Below are 16753 nucleotides of genomic sequence, written 5' to 3' on the forward strand. Positions count from 1 at the left end.
CTTGATCTACATCTATAGATCTTGATGCTTAATTTGTAAGCAGCTTCACCGAGGTATTTCTTTGAAAATCTCCTTTCAAACACTCCTTTATGCTTTCCAGAAAATTCTACATCATTTCCGATCAACAATATGTCATTCACATATACTTATCAGAAAGGCTGTAGTGCTCCCACTCACTTTCATGTAAATAGGTTTCACCGCAAGTCTGTATAAAACTATATGCTTTGATCACCTTATCAAAGTGTATATTCCAACTCCGAGATGCTTGCACCAGTCCATAGATGGATCGCTGGAGTTTTCACACTTTGTTAGCACCTTTAGGATTGACAAAACCTTCTTGTTGCATCATATACAACTCTTCTTTAAGAAATCCATTAAGGAATGTAGTTTTGACATCCATTTTCTAGATTTCAAAAAATGTGGCAATTGCTAACATGATTCGGACAGACTCAAGCATCGCTACGAGTGATATATTTTTATCGTAGTCAACACCTTGAACTTGTCGAAAACCTTTTGTGACAATTCGAGCTTTGTAGATAGTAACACTACCGCCAGCGTCCGTCTTCCTCTTGAAGATCCATTTATTCTCATTGTCTCGCTGATCATCGAGCAACTCAATCAAAGTCCATACTTTGTTCTCATACATGGATCCCATCTCAGATTTCATGGCCTCAAGCCATTTCGCGTAATCTGGGCTCATCATCGCTTCCTCATAGTTAATAGGTTTACATGACTTATGGAAAGGATTACCGTACCACTCTGGTGCAGACCATACTCTGGTTGACCGACGAGGTTCGGTAGTAACTTGATCTGAAGTTTCATGATCATCATCATTAGCTTCCTTACTAATTGGTGTAGGATTCACCGGAACTGATTTATGTGATGAACTACTTTCCAATTTGGGAGAAGGTACAATTACCTCATCAAGTTCTACATTCCTCCCACTCACTTATTTCGAGAGAATCTTCGTCTCTAGAAAGGATCCATTCTTAGCAACGAATATCTTGCCTTCGGATCTGTGATAGAAGGTGTACCCAACAGGTTCCTTTGGTATCCTATGAAGACGTATTTCTCCAATTTGGGTTCGAGCTTATCAGGTTGAAATTTTTTCACATAAGCATCACAACCCCAAACTTTAAGAAACGACAGCTTTAGGTTTCTTGCTAAACCACAGTTCATATGGTGTCGTCTCAACGGATTTAGATGGTGCCCTATTTAACGTGAATGCAGTTGTCTCTAATGCATAATCCCAAAACGATAGTGGTAAATCGATAAGAGACATCATGGATCGCACCATATCTAATAAAGTATGGTTATGACGTTCAGACACACCATTACGCTGTGGTGTTCCAGGTGGCGTGAGTTGTGAAAATTATTCCACTTTGTTTTAGATGAAGGCCAAACTCGTAACTCAAATATTCGCCTCCGCGATCAGATCATAGAAACTTTATTTTCTTGTTACAATGATTCTCCACTTTACTATGAAATTCTTTGAACTTTTCAAACGTTTCAGACTTGTGCTTCATTAAGTAGATATACTCATATCTGCTCAAATCATCTGTGAAGGTCAGAAAATAACGATACCCGCCACGAGCCTCAACACACATTGGACTGCATACATCAGTATGTATTATTTCCAGTAACTTATTTGCTTGCTCCATTGTTCTGGAGAACGGAGTCTTAGTCATCTTGCCCATGAGGCATGGTTTGCAAGCATCAAATGATTCATAATCAAGTGATTCCAAAAGTCCATCCGCATGGAGTTTCTTCATGTGCTTTACAGCAATATGACCTAAACGGCAGTGCCACAAATATGTTGCACTATCATTATCAACTTTGCATCTTTTGGCATCAATATTATGAATATGTGTATCACTACGATCGAGATTCAATAAACCATTTACATTGGGTGTATGACCATAGAAGTTTTTATTCATGTAAACAGAACAACAATTATTCTCTGACGGAAATGAATAACTGTATCTCAATAAACATGATCCGACCATATTCATGCTCAATGCAAACACCAAATAACATTTATTTAGGTTCAACACTAATCCCGAAGGTAGAGGGAGTATGTGATGGTGATCTTATCAACCTTGGAATCTCTTCCAACACACAACATCACTTTGCCCTCAACTAGTCTATGTTCATTTTTTAACTCCTGTTTTGAGTTACTAATATTTGCAACTGAACCGGTATCAAATACCTAGGGGTTACTATGAACACTAGTAAAGTACACATCAATAATCTCTATATCAAATATACCTTTTGTCGTGGAATTGTCACGGCAGATGTCCTAGCGGAAGGACATAGTCGTAGGGCCATCGCAACTAGGAAGCTTAAAGGGTTAATCGGGACAAAGGACACGAGAGATTTTATACTAGTTTGGCCCCTTACGATGAAGGTAAAAGCATACGTCTAGTTGTGTTGGTATTGCTGGGGTTTCGATCACCAAGAGGCTAGTTCGCCGGCTTGGCTCTCGATCTGTTGTTTCTTGCCCTAAGCCGCCACCGGGTCATCCCCTTATATACATGGGTTGACGCCTGGTGGCCTACAGAGTCCCGACCGGCTCATAAAATGTGTCCGGCTCGGTTACTTCTTTTACATGCCTTTCCTTACAAGTCTTCCCTTATATACGGCGGTTTACAATGTTGGGCCTTAAGCCGCCTCCGAGCCTTTAGGCCTTCTATAAGGTTTAATAAAGTACCGCCTTGAGTGTTTACTGGGCTTCCTTTGTGACCCACCATTGGGGTTGACCCGGACCCTCCTGGGCAGGTCATAACTGATAGTTATATCCCCAACATTAGGCCACAGGTTGACTTCGAACTTTGTTCTTTATCAATTTTCAATACTTAGACAAAATCCATCTTCTTATCCTCGCAGAGGTTTTTGTAACCTGCATGACATCATCTCTGGAAAACACAAAAAACTTTTATGATGTCATCTCCCAACGGATCTTCATCTTTAATGCCTTCCGAGAATCGAGGCGTCCATCTAGTTAGATAACCATTATTCGACTCTTCCTCGATTTTCGCGCCCGCCTGTTCGCTTATTTCCTTATAAATAGGCACGCCCTGGTCTTTTCTCATTCCTCTCTCTTCTTCATCTTCTTCCACTCGCAACTCCACTGCAGCTCGAACCCCGCCGCCGTCCCAGAGCACCTCGTCACTGACCTTGGCTGCTGCATCAACCAGACCTGGTTCAGAGAATGGCGGCGATCTTCCTTGGAGGATCGGTAGCCGTAAGTTCTTGTTTTCTTGTTCCTAAGATCCGCATTCAAAACTTCTAGGTTTTCCACATGTTCTTCATAGTTCTTCGCGGTTTCTTCGTAGTCCTTCCACTGCCTCCTCCTCTTGATCCAAAAGAGATGTATGCTTACGTGCTAGTTGTTTGGTGCCTACTTTTGACATTGGTAGACCCCTTTTTCTGGTACAAGGGCCGCATTTAGAACTGATGAACTCATCTGAGCTACATTTTTAGGTCTAGGAAGTTTTTCATTTTCAACGAACATTTGATCCATATTAATATCCAGAAGTTAAGAAACCTGTTTGTCTCCATACTTAACCAATTCTGCCGCTAGTATTTCTCAAATGTCTGTAGTCATGGAGGCTTACTGTGCCGGCTTACTTTTCCTTATATGACATTAGCCCTTAATTAGGCCGCCATTACTCCCCTGTATCATCTTTTACTTTCATCATATTAATTGAATTGAACCGACAAGTTACCTTCCTTTCAGTACGTTTTTGAACACCATGCCGTCCAAAGCGCCGACTGTCTGCAACTGGGTTCCCTCAGCCGTAAATGAGGAATGTTTGAAGGAGTTCTTCTCCATAGGATTTTTGCTAGGAAAAAATGTCATGTCTTACCGTGCACCTGACCCGGACGAAGAACGGCCCAATCCAAGAGATGGTGAATCATTGTCTTTACTGACCACATGAACCGTGGCTTTTCACCGCCCGTCTCAAAGTTTTTCAAAGATGTCCTCCATTTTTTCAAACTCCACCCTCAAGATATCGGGCCCAATTCCATATCCAATATTAGCAACTTCCAAGTGCTCTGTGAGGTGTACCTTCAGGAAGAGCCGACCGTGGAACTCTTTAGAGAGTATTTTTATCTGAACCGGCAGAACGAGTGCACCAACGGCCTTAGCTTGGAGCTTGGAGGCATCTCCATTCAGCGTTGATAGGGTGCTGTCTTCCCCCTTATAGTCTTGCCGAGTCATCCAAAAGACTGGAACCAGACTTGGTTCTATTGTCAAGACACTTCACCAGTAGACGAGAAGCCACTGTCGGGTTATCGCGCCGAGCGTCTTGACTCCAAATTCGTGCTCCCTGACAAGCTTACTGCTGTCGAACACAAGAAGATGATCTCATCAATCAAAAGGATTAATGCCTTATTAGGGAACGGCCTAACCGGAGTTGACTTGACCCGCTGCTGGGTCTCATGGCGGGTCATCCTTCTAAGCCGCCGATCAAAAATGATGTGTGAATATGGCGGAGGCCCAAATGATTCTCTTCGTCACAGCTCCGTCCAATTACCCGAAGAAGATATTGTTGCAATGTCAACCCTTCTGGTAAACGGAAAATATGAAGACTCCAGTAAAGTCGGGTTAAACCCCTTCTGCAAACTTAACCCGACGCCAGAGGTAAAAATTCTCTGACCTCCTTCTTTGTATTTTTCCCAATCGTGTTAAGTACCTGCCTGATCTTTCGTCTTTGTTTATTCATCTGCAGGCTAGATCTGATTTCTGGAAAGTCAAGTACGACCATGAAGCCGCCAAGAAGGCTAGACACTACAAAAAATACACTTCCGTGATGATACATGTTTGTCACAGTAGGTCGCATTTTCTGTCATGCATGTACATCCATGACGATTTTATGACAGAATCAAGATAGTCATACATGTGCTGTCGTAGAAGTGTTCCATGACATTACCAAGATTATCATCACGGAAGTGTCCACTTCCATGACAATAAATCCCGCGTCACAGAAGTGCTTTCGTCAAGGGTGACCCACACATGGCATCCACCGTAACGGTACGCCGGTAAGCTATCGGGTCGGATTTTGGATCTGATAACCCGTTAACAGCCCCGACCAATGGGGATTTTCCACATGTAAAATCATCATTGGCTGGAGGAAACACGTGTCGGCTCATCGTTGGGACAGATGTCATCCACTCATTGGACAGAAGGCGCCTATGATACGTCGACACGTGGCATGGCCCAACAGAGGCCCATTCCTGTGAAAAGGCCGGCCCGTTTGACTTGGTCAAAAGGTGGCGGGCCGGCCCATGTAAAGCCTGTTAACGACCTGTTCGCATATAGCCCATTTACAACCCGCTAACCCAAGGCCCGTTACGCCCTATCCGAATTAGGCACAGTAGCATCATCTGGGCCACCCAATATGATTCCTGCCCGTTTTCACTTCTGGCCCATGACGTCTTTCGGCCCATATGAGGCCCTATGTAACTCTTGGCCTATTAACGACCCGTGGTGAAACTGGCCCGTAATGAACAATGTATCACTTTACACCCATTAACGACCCGTGGTGAAACTGGCCCGTAATGAACAGTGTATCACTTTATACCCATTAATGACCCGTTATTCCATTGGGCCGTTTCCAGCCCATGTTATCTTTCGGCCTTCTCAGAGCCCATTTATTCTTGGGCTCATTTCCAGCATTCGTTTACTTACGACCCGTTACTGTCATTTTCTGCTTGTGGGCCAAATTCAGCCCGTGGTTACAGTCGGCCCGTTTGTGGTCCGTTAATACGTTGGGTCATTTTCATAGCGTCATCAAATATGGCCTATTAACGATGGCCCGTTATGGTCGGCCCATGAACGGACGATTCCAACTCTAGCCCGTTTACGACCATAATGCGGCCTGTTATTGGCCCATGTTTGGCCAATCGGTCATACTGCCCATATAAGGCCCATTGATGATACGGCCCGTAGAAGGCCCATTGTTTCTACGACCCGTATAAGGCCCGTTGTTTCTACGGCCCGTAGAAGGCCCACTGTTTCTACGGCCTGTAGGAGGCCCAGTGTCACTACAGTAAATATTAGCCCATGGTTATTGTGGCCTAGTTTTAAAAAATAGGTTATTGCAGCCACTAGCAAACCGCGAAAAAGAACTGCAATGACTACAAGCAAACAAATAAACAGGACAACAAGGAAATAAATAAGAAAGCAACTTACGCTAGGCTATCACGGCTATCACACATATTACATCCACTGGGCATCAAAGTTCGCCACCAGTGCAAATAAACGTGCCGACAAAAGAATATACAAAACTGAGAGCACTTCAGAAGGCACTAGGCCTGGCCAGGTCGCCCCCCCAAACAGCTGAAGAAGCTAAGTAGACCTTAGTTGTGTCAACGATAGATGCATCAACACTAGATTTAAGGCATGATGGTGCGCACGACAGTCCTCTGACATCTTCATTGCATCTTTGACTTCAAGTCGGAGCTGAGCTGAAGCAAGCCTTTCCGCTTTAAGTTGAGACTGAAGAAGTCGAACTGATTGAGGCAGCGACTGCACAGAGGTTGTCTCACACCTGCTGGTGAGTAGCTTCAACTCACTGTCTTCATCAAGACAGGACCTTGGGGTCATCTCGATGTCCTTAAGATGGTTTGGCTCACTATCTTCCCTAAAGTTCTGCCTGGCGTAAGAGATACGAGTCTGAAAGAGAAACAAGGATACACATAACAGGTTTCACAGTTATATAAGCAAATAAATGGATCTGTTCTGCATAAGGAACATGTTTTTACAACTACAATTTGAAAATGGTAGTTGTTGCAAACATCCAATCAGATGTAAACAGCAAAGCAAACATCAGTGGAGGAAATGATGCCTATCCAAATCTATACTAGAACAAAGTTTGAAGGCTTGAGAAGGATGAACTTACATTACATGTTAACACGGGCTGGACAAAGCCCTTCTCCATGTTGATGGAAGGATAATTCAATAAACTCCCCAAAGAAAATTCTTTATAAGTGTTGCCATTATTCTACATTTTGCAAAGAGTAAATATAGATCAAATAATATTGGAAGAAACAGAGGATAATGAAGCTCAGGTGCAGACTGATGATACATAATCAAATAGCAATTAATTAAGTACAACGCTACAAGGCAAAAGGGAGAGAGGTACTGACAAGAGCAATGCAGAGCCCATTATTGTTTTGAGATCGTATGATCCTTTGAGCAAGGAGATTCATCTGAAATTAGTTTTCATACAAGAGAGAAGGTAAGGCACAAGCAAAAATTTAGGAGTTCAAATTTTGAATTGATATCATAGACAGTACCTGACGCTGGGCTCCCAGCAGTTCTAATAGGGGTTTGGCCACCGGAGTAGGGGTAAAGTGTGGTACAGTTGGGCCTGTGTTTTCTGTGGCTGCTGATCTATCGGATTTAACAGGTATCACTACCTTTTCCAAATACCTAGTTTGTACTCCTTGAGGATCTGCACTCACCCTCTTCATTTTGGACATCTATTACGAAAGAACAACATTTGACTAGAAAAACATAGTGTGACGACACATGGAATAGGTATGGAAAATGGGTAGGTATGGCATATACTCATATATGATGCTTAAACTAAGCAGATGGTGTAACAAAGTAGAAGTAATTCAAGAGGTCAGATGCAAAATATGTGCGACCAATACAACTTTGCAGAGTTAGAGCAAGCACCTTGATGGGTGAATAAGATATGCCATCCTCCACCATGCCAAGTTTGTTAGCCAGTGGATCGTTCCGCAATATTCCTCTCGTGCACCCATTCTCATATTCATTTTGATAATGTTCAATATCTGACATTCATGAAAACATAAAAACAAGTGAGATTTTCTTCGTAATGCAGAAGTGATTCTAATCCAATACTGCCTCCCTGTAAACCCCGTTGTGCTATCTCTGCAATTCTTTTAAAAGATGCCATGCATGCTGTAATTTGTTGTGTGCATTAATATAATGTGGACTACTACTCAAAATATGAGAGCTCCAGAAGTGACGACACTTCGCAGATGATAGCTTCAACATATAGTAAAGAAGAACAAATCGACCTGACCTGATAGATTCAAAATATACTAAGGGATAACAACTCGACCTGACCAGTCGACAACAAGAGAAGAGGATCATCTTAAAGAAGAGCAGAAGAGCAAGAAGATTGAAGATATTACATGTCTTTCAATACAATGTCGGTTGGCCACCCATGATGAACCAGAGCGCACAGAGAAATACTATTCTTTCCGGTCTCTCCATATGTGGCTCACATGCATTTCGAAACTAAAGTAGGAACATTTAGCTAACCAATTAAACATCTCTCAGTTTTACTAATATCAGCAATAATATCACATATGAATTTGTACAACTAAGCTTGTTTAGCTCGATGGGTGGAGCAGTGCTATTACGACACGAACCACGTAGGCTGATTGTGGTCATCATAAAATGGGGGAAACATAAGCATGATGAGTACAGTGTTGACCGTGGCAGTGGGATGGCAGATCTGAAGCTGCAAACTGCGCAAAGGGTAGTTAGCAACTGATGTTTGCTTTGAAATAACAACTAAGATTTGTGTAAGTGCATCTAGTGCCCCTTAGTGATTTTGGTGTATTGAAGACTTATAGGTTAAGGGACTAATGCGTTTGTGAGTGTACACAGGTTTATAAGTCTATGAGGAGTTTGATATTTACAGAGAAAGTCGACCCCTAAAAATGAAGTTCTTCGACTGAAGACTTTGGATTTCTGAAGACTTTGAAAGTGAAGAAATTGGTGTGACCTTGAATACTTGGTATTCATTCGAGGAACATGAAGCGTGAAGACTTTTGTTTTCATAGTTTCATTTTCTCTTTCTTGAGTCATAGGAAACACTGTACTGTTAAAGGGGGTCGAGGAAATACTAAGGAAAAATTTCCATGTGATGCTCAACTCAAAATCCTACACCTACCAATCCCTTCGAGTGAAGCCATTGGAAATCTCATACAGTCTAGTCATATTCTTCAGTGATAGAGACGAAGTTCTTCTGATCTCTGAGGAATTTGTTCTGACTGAGGAGTTAGGAATTCGCCAGTGCGGATTACCTACACAGTGAGGAACATGATAGCCCTGAGGATTTTGCTACTCAAAATTCCGACCGTTGCTGTGCTATGCGCCAGCTGTCCCAAAATATCTATCCACCTAACGGTCATATCATTGAAGGGCATTTATGTCTTATCATGTCGGGATGCTCCCTAGGCTATAAATAACTGCCCCCTACAACCACTAGCTGGTTGGCTGCTCCGAGAGAAACTGACACTTGTCATTTAAGAGCAACCCATCCTCCAAGGACTTTGAGCGAAAATCATCAAGTGAGAAAAAACCCAAACCCAAAAACCTACAAACCCCAAGTGATTGAGCATCACTGAAGAGATTGATCCTGCGTGGATCCGACGCTTGTTACCTTTGAAGATTGTGCTTCTTCCAGACGGTTAGGCGTCATGGTCTAGAGCATCCAAGAGGAATTGTGGATCACCGAGTGACCAAGTTTGTGATGGTTTGGAAGTCGCCTGAAGACTTACCACGAGTGATTGGGCGAGGTCTGTGTGACCTTAGCTCAAGGAGAATATGGTGAGGAGTTGGTGTTCTGAGCTGTGTGTTCAGGACTGGGTGTCCGGGACTGTGTGTCCTCGAGTTTAAATACTCATCCGCTCCAACCAAACGTATAACTGAGACAGCAGTTGGAATTGGTCTACCAAATCATTGTCTTCACCAAGCTTACTAGTTCTATTTTCTCAACTCCTTCATTTCCTCATAACTGTGTTGTGTGCTTGTTCATATCTGTGCTTGAAGACTTTGACTGAAGATTTTCTCAATTTCCTCAGTTTAATCTCTTTAGTCTGTTTGTCTTCATCCTGTGTTATCATGTGTTTACGCTTTCAGTACTCTGTGCTTGTCCTCATTTCATCATGATGACTATGCGTGTCTTTAGTTATGTTTACTTCTGAGTACTTATTCCGCTGCTAGTAGTTCTTCACTAAGGAATTTCCTCGCCGGCAAATTCCTTAGTGAAGAATTCATAAAAACCACCTATTCACCCCCCTCTAGTCGATATAACGCACTTTTAATTGGTATCAGAGCAAGGTACTCCCTTGTTCTGTGTGATTTTGGTTTAACCGCCTAGAGTTTTAGTTATGTCGACCACTGGTATGATCAAGGTCTCTGCTGGGTGTCCTACCTCCGATGGGACGGACTACCCCTAATGGAAGAACACAAGATGCGAATGCATCTTGAGGCAATTGATAATGATCTCTAGTATGTTGTGGAAAATGGTGTTCCCTCAGTCACACCTTCTCTGAATGCTACTGATGTGAAGAGATTCAAGCAACTCGATTATCAAGCGAAGAATATCATATGTGGCCATCTGAGAAAAGGACAGTATGGAAGAGTGAGTGCTTTGGAAACTGCTAAGCTTATCTGGGATATACTGTCCAAAGTGAATGAAGGAGTCTCAACATAGCGTGACTCTCGAGTTGATGTTCTTCGCAATCTCTTCAACCGCTTCAAAAGACTCGACAACAAAAATGTTCAACAAACCTTCAATCGCCTCACTAACATCTCAAATGAGCTTCAAGCACTTGGTGCCACTGACATCACCGACCATGAGGTGGTGAAGAAATTGCTGAGATCGCTTGATTCCTCATTTGACACTCTGGCATTGATGATACAAGAATGTGCTGATTACAAGTCACTTGATCCCGCTGATATTCTCGAGAGGCTAAATACTCATGAGTTCCAACTTGCTGAAAAAAGAGATCTCTATGGTTCGAGCTATGGCAGATCACATGCGCTGAAGGCCAAGGCAGTATCTGAGTCCGATGATGAAGACTCTGGTAGCAGCCTTGGTGATCCTGAAGAACTAAGCCATGAGCTAGCACTGCTCGTGAAGAAGTTCCAAAAGTTGTCAAGACGTGGTCGCTTTGGAAGACCCTCAAGGAGCAATGATTCCTCATCCAGTGACTACAAGAGGAGGCTCTGTCACAAATGCAAGAAACCTGGACATTACATTCAAGATTGTCCTCAGTGGGAAAAGGAATTGAAGAAGAAGAAATACAAGGATTACAGTTCTGATGATGCAAAGAAAAAGAAGAAATCCTCAAAATCTTCATCATCAAAATCCTCATCTCACAAGAAGAGCAGCTCCAAGAAGGCTAGGGCATTCATTGGCAAGGAAATGGACTCTGAGGCTGAATCTGAAGAAAATGAGGAAGAGGAGGCATCTAAGGAGTCTGAATCAGGAGTGGCAAGCCTAGCCCTCGCTACTGCATTCGTCAGCAAGTCTATCTTCAACACTGAAGAAAATGATCTCACCAACAAGGCTGATGAAGGCGATGATGACTACGCTCCCACCTATTGCTTCATGGAAAAGGGTGCCAAGGTACTCAAATATACCTCCTCTGAATCAAGTGAGAATGAATCTGATGAAAACCTTAATCCCAGCTATTCTAAACTTGCTAAGATTGCTGTAAAACAACAAAGGGCTTTTGAAAAGGTTCAAAACATGCTAGACAAAAGTGATGATATGTTGGGTGAAGAAATGGATCACACTAAAGCCTTGACTGAAAATCTTGAGAGACTTCAGACTAGGTTTGACAACCTTCAAGGTCATCATAACACTCTCTTAACTGATCATGAGAAGCTTTCTTATGAATTTCTTCAAAGAAAGCAAGATCTTGAAAAGCTAAGAGTGAGTTATGAAGATCTTCCGAAGGAGCGCGATTCATTACTTGCTCAACAAATCAGCGCTTCTTAGGAAGAATTTGTCCCTCCATGCTTGAAGTGCATTGAACATGAATATGCCAATTCTTCACCTGAATGTTCAAATGCTGTTAATGTTTCAAATTCTTCATCTGCCTCTGCTATCACTAATTCCTCATCTGGGGGCACTGCTAGTATCACTGATGATGCAGGGCTGAAGGAATTGTACATGACAGGCATGTACAAAAGCCTCAAAGGGCATCAGACTCTTTGTGATGTGCTTAAAAAGAAAATCCTCAACAGGAACCCTAGGAAAGAGGGTATTGCCTTTGAGAGGAAACTCAATGCAGATGGTACATATTGGAAGACTGAGCAGTACCCCAAAACTACATGGGTTGCTGCAAAGGGACCTCCAGTTGATCCATCTAACTTATTTGGATTTGCTTGTGAATCTCCTCGTTCTGATGATGAGTCATTTGACTCCAACTATAAACTGTTCAAAAATCAGAATGGTGAAGTATTTGCTAGATATGTTGGCACTAACTGCAGGAACGGTTCCCTTATGAAGAAAATCTGGGTTCCCAAAAAGTGCCTTGAAAGTCTTCAGGTAAATTTCCTCAAGACACCACCTGTGAAGAATAGGAACCAAATTCTTCATATGGATCCATATTCTTCATATGGACCAAATTCTTCATATGGACCAAATTCTTCATATGGATCCAAGTCCTCATATTAGTATCATCGTGCTAACAACTCTGTTTCGCAGGGAAGAGCTAAGGTCTATGAATATGAGCATTATTCTTCTAATCATCATGTTCATAAGTCCTCAAAGAATTTCTCTGCTTATTCATATGCTTATCCTAACTCCTCTTATGTGAAACGAAATGGACTGGCTTCTATGCCACCTTTCTCGTATGGAGCGCGCAGAGTGATGAACTCTTTGCCACCCCTTGAGATGTGGGTGGTGAAGAAAAAGAACTAATCTCTTATGCAGGGTCAGGTCTCCAGACGTACGTAATCGTCTGAAGAATTTACTGGAGACCTGAGTTTGCCTGATAGGACGCAGGCTAATAATGAAGAAATGAACTTTCACTTCTCACGTTCTCATACTTCTTTATTTGGTCTATTGCTTGATAAAATTGATCTGATGAGTTGATGTCATATTCTTCACTGATGAAGTATATGAGTTCGTAAGCTGCACTAATTCATCTACAGGATGATCAACCCAAAGCCACGGAGTGGGTCCTCGATAGTGGATGTACAAATCACATGACTGGTGACAAGAATCTATTAATGGATGCTCCATTAACTCCGTCACATCTGAAGCATATCATCTTTGCCGACAAAGGCAAAAGTCAGGTATTGGGTCTAGTAAGGTTGCGATCACAAAGGATCGACACATGGACAAAGTCATGCTTGTCGAGTCCTTAGGATACAACCTCATGTCTGTCTCAATGCTTTGCGATCTTGATATGGTTGTTGTCTTTGGCAAGTACCGTTGTGTTGTGGTTATGGAAGCTGACAATTCCAAAGTCTTCGAAGGCTTTAGGAGAGGAGACCTGTACATTGTTGATTTCTCTACAGGACCACAACCAGCCGTGTGCCTACTTGCAAAAGCTTCAGAAGGCTGGCTCTGGCATCGGCGACTTGGTCATGCAGGCATGAGGAATTTGCACACGCTTGCAAAGAAGAAGCATGTCATCGGCATCGAGAATGTCAAATTCCTCAAGGATCACCTATGTGGAGCCTGTGAAGCTGGGAAAATGACCAAGGCTAAGCATCCAGTGAAGACTATCATGACCACCACTCGTCCATTTGAATTGCTTCACATGGATCTATTCGGTCCTAACCATTATTCTGCAGTTTCAAATGAGGCCTCTCAATATGGCTTTGTTATTGTTGATGATTACTCTTGATACACATGGGTACACATTGTTACTTACAAACATGAAGTGCGGGAAGTCTTCAAACGATTTTCCTCGAGGGCTTCAACCAACTTTGGTGTGAAGATCAAGCACATTAGAAGTGACAATGGAACTCAGTTCAAGAATTCTGGTCTAGATGACTATCTTGATGAACTTGGTATTACTCATGAGTTATCTGCTCCTTATACTCCTCAGCAGAACAGTGTCGTGGAGCGCAAGAACATGACTCTTGCTGAGATGGCTCGCACTATGCTTGATGAATACAAAATGCCTTGTCGGTTCTGGATTGAGGCAATTGATACTGCATGCCACATCATCAATAGAGTATATCTTCACAAATTCTTCAAGAAGACTGCCTATGAACTCCTCACTGATAAGAAACCCAATGTAAGTTATTTCAAAGTCTTCTGTGCTAAATGTTGGATTAGAGATCCTCATCACAACTCAAAATTTGCACCGAAAGCACATGAAGGTTTTATGCTTGGTTATGGAAAGGACTCGCACACCTACAGAGTCTTCAACAACGTTCTTCACAGGGTTGTTGAAACTATAGATGTGCGGTTCAATGAAACTAATGGCTTGCAAAGAGAGCACGTACCTACTGTGATAGATGAACCAGCACCTGAGGAAACTATCAAGTTCAAGGCTACTGAGGATGTCATTCCTACCGAAGAATTTGCTAAAGAATTCATTCCAGAACATGAAGAACGTCGAGCTAATGCACCTGAAGAAAATATTGAAGAAAATGGTGCTGAAGAGAATGCTGATCAAATTCCTCAACGACAACCAGCTCATCCTCGCATTGCAAAAGAAGTGCAAGTTGAAAAGATCATCAATGACATCAAAGCGCCAGGTCCTCTCACACGCTCAAAAGCTTCACATTTATCTAACTTTTGTGGGCACTATGCTTTTGTCTCTATCACAGAGCCCACTAGGGTAGATGAAGCATTTCTGGAGCCTGAGTGGATTCATGTCATGCAAGAAGAATTACATCAGTTCGAGCTCAACAATGTCTGGGAACTGGTCAAACATCCAAATCCTCGCAAGCACAATATCATTGGCACAAAGTGGATCTACCGCAACAAGCAAGATGAAAATGGCCTTGTGGTGAGGAATAAGGCATGGCTTGTAGCTCAAGGCTACGCACATGTTGATGGAATTGATTTCGATGAAACTTTTGCACCTGTTGCTAGACTTGAGGCTATTCGCATATTACTTGCTTATGCTAACCATCATGATATCACTTTATATCAAATGGATGTGAAAAGTGCATTCCTCAATGGTAAGCTTGAGGAAGAAGTATTTGTTGCTCAACCCCCAGGTTTTGAAGATCCAAAGAATCCTGACAAAGTCTTCAGACTCAACAAGGCCCTCTATGGCCTCAAGCAGGCCCCACGGGCGTGGTATGATACCTTGAAGGAATTCTTCATGAAGAAAGGCTTCAAACCCGGTTCACTCGACCCTACTCTTTTCACTAAATCTTATGATGGTGAATTGTTTGTGTGCCAAATATATGTTGATGATATTATCTTTGGCTGTACTGACCAACATTATAGTGATGAATTTGCCTACATGATGAGTGAAGAATATCAAATGTCTATGATGGGAGAGTTGAAATTCTTCCTAGGTCTTCAAATTTGTCAACAACGCAATGGCATATTCATATCTCAGGAGAAATACCTCAAGGATGTACAGAGGAAATTCGGCATGCAAGATTGCAAAGGCGTCAAAATTCCTATGCCCACAAATGGCCATCTGTGCACTGATGAAAATAGTATCGACTTCGATCATAAGGTATACCACTCCATGATTGGCTCTTTATTGTACTTATGTGCATCTAGGCCAGATATAATGCTTAGTGTTTGCATGTGTGCCCGATTTCAAGCTACACCGAAGGAATCACACCATAAGGTTGTGAAGCATATTCTTCGATATCTAACTCACACACCAACACTTGGATTATGGTACCCCAAGGGCTCGGCTTTTGACCTCATTGGATATTCTGACTCTGACTACGCTGGTGATCGTGTGGACCGCAAGTCAACATCTGGTACATGTCATTTCCTCGGACGATCTTTGGTCTATTGGTCCTCGAAGAAACAGAACTGTGTATCACTATCTATTGCTGAAGCTGAGTACATTGCCGCTGGTTCTTGCTGTGCTCAATTGCTATGGATGAAGCAAACTCTCAAGGACTAAGGCGTCAACATGAAGAATCTGCCTCTCTTCTGTGACAATGAGAGTGTCATCAAGATTGCTCACAACCCAGTTCAGCACTCGAAGACTAAGCACATTCAGATTCTTCATCATTTCCTTCGTGATCATGTGTTGAAGGGCAACATTTCTATTGAGCATGTGAAGACTGAAGAACAACTATCCGATATCTTCACAAAACCCTTGGATGAGAAGAGATTTAGCAAGTTGCGGTGTGAGCTAAATATCCTAGAATCTTCGAATGTTCTTTGAAAAGGACACTCATCCTAACACTTATGCGAAATTGATGACTTAGATGTGCAACACATGAAGAAACACTTTTCTTGAATTAATGAAGAATAACACTCTAAGTGTGAAGAAATTAACAAAGAATTGATTCTCAGAACCCTACGATAATTGTACGCAGTGTCTGAAATCATCATTCTTATACGGTGGGTCACGCCACCACCAAAAGTTGGAATTCCTCAGTTGTTCATATTCTTCAACTTTGCATTGTCTTCACTGTTTCCGTCGTTTTTCTACATTGGCTATATATATACATACACACACACACACACACATATATATATATATATATGAGTTTACGTCATCTACAACATTCACTTATTGCTAATTCTTCAAGTTGGTTTTTCTGCTAAGTGAATGTGATCGGACCCTTCCCCCTTATGCTAAACTCAACCCAATCTATTCACAAGTTCTTCATGTGCGTTCTATTTGAAACTCGTTCAAAATCTTCACTGTGTCCTTGTTAGCTGAAGAAATTGCGAACGGACCTTTAAAACCTATCTTATCTAAATTTTTGGTTTTGCCGCTCAAACCATTCCGCATCCCACGATATACTTATCCTTTCACTCACGATCACACACGATCTCCACCTCTCAGTACG

This window comes from Triticum dicoccoides, chromosome 4A (assembly GCF_002162155.2).
Source record: "Triticum dicoccoides isolate Atlit2015 ecotype Zavitan chromosome 4A, WEW_v2.0, whole genome shotgun sequence".
In the NCBI taxonomy this organism is placed as follows: Eukaryota; Viridiplantae; Streptophyta; class Magnoliopsida; order Poales; family Poaceae; genus Triticum; species Triticum dicoccoides.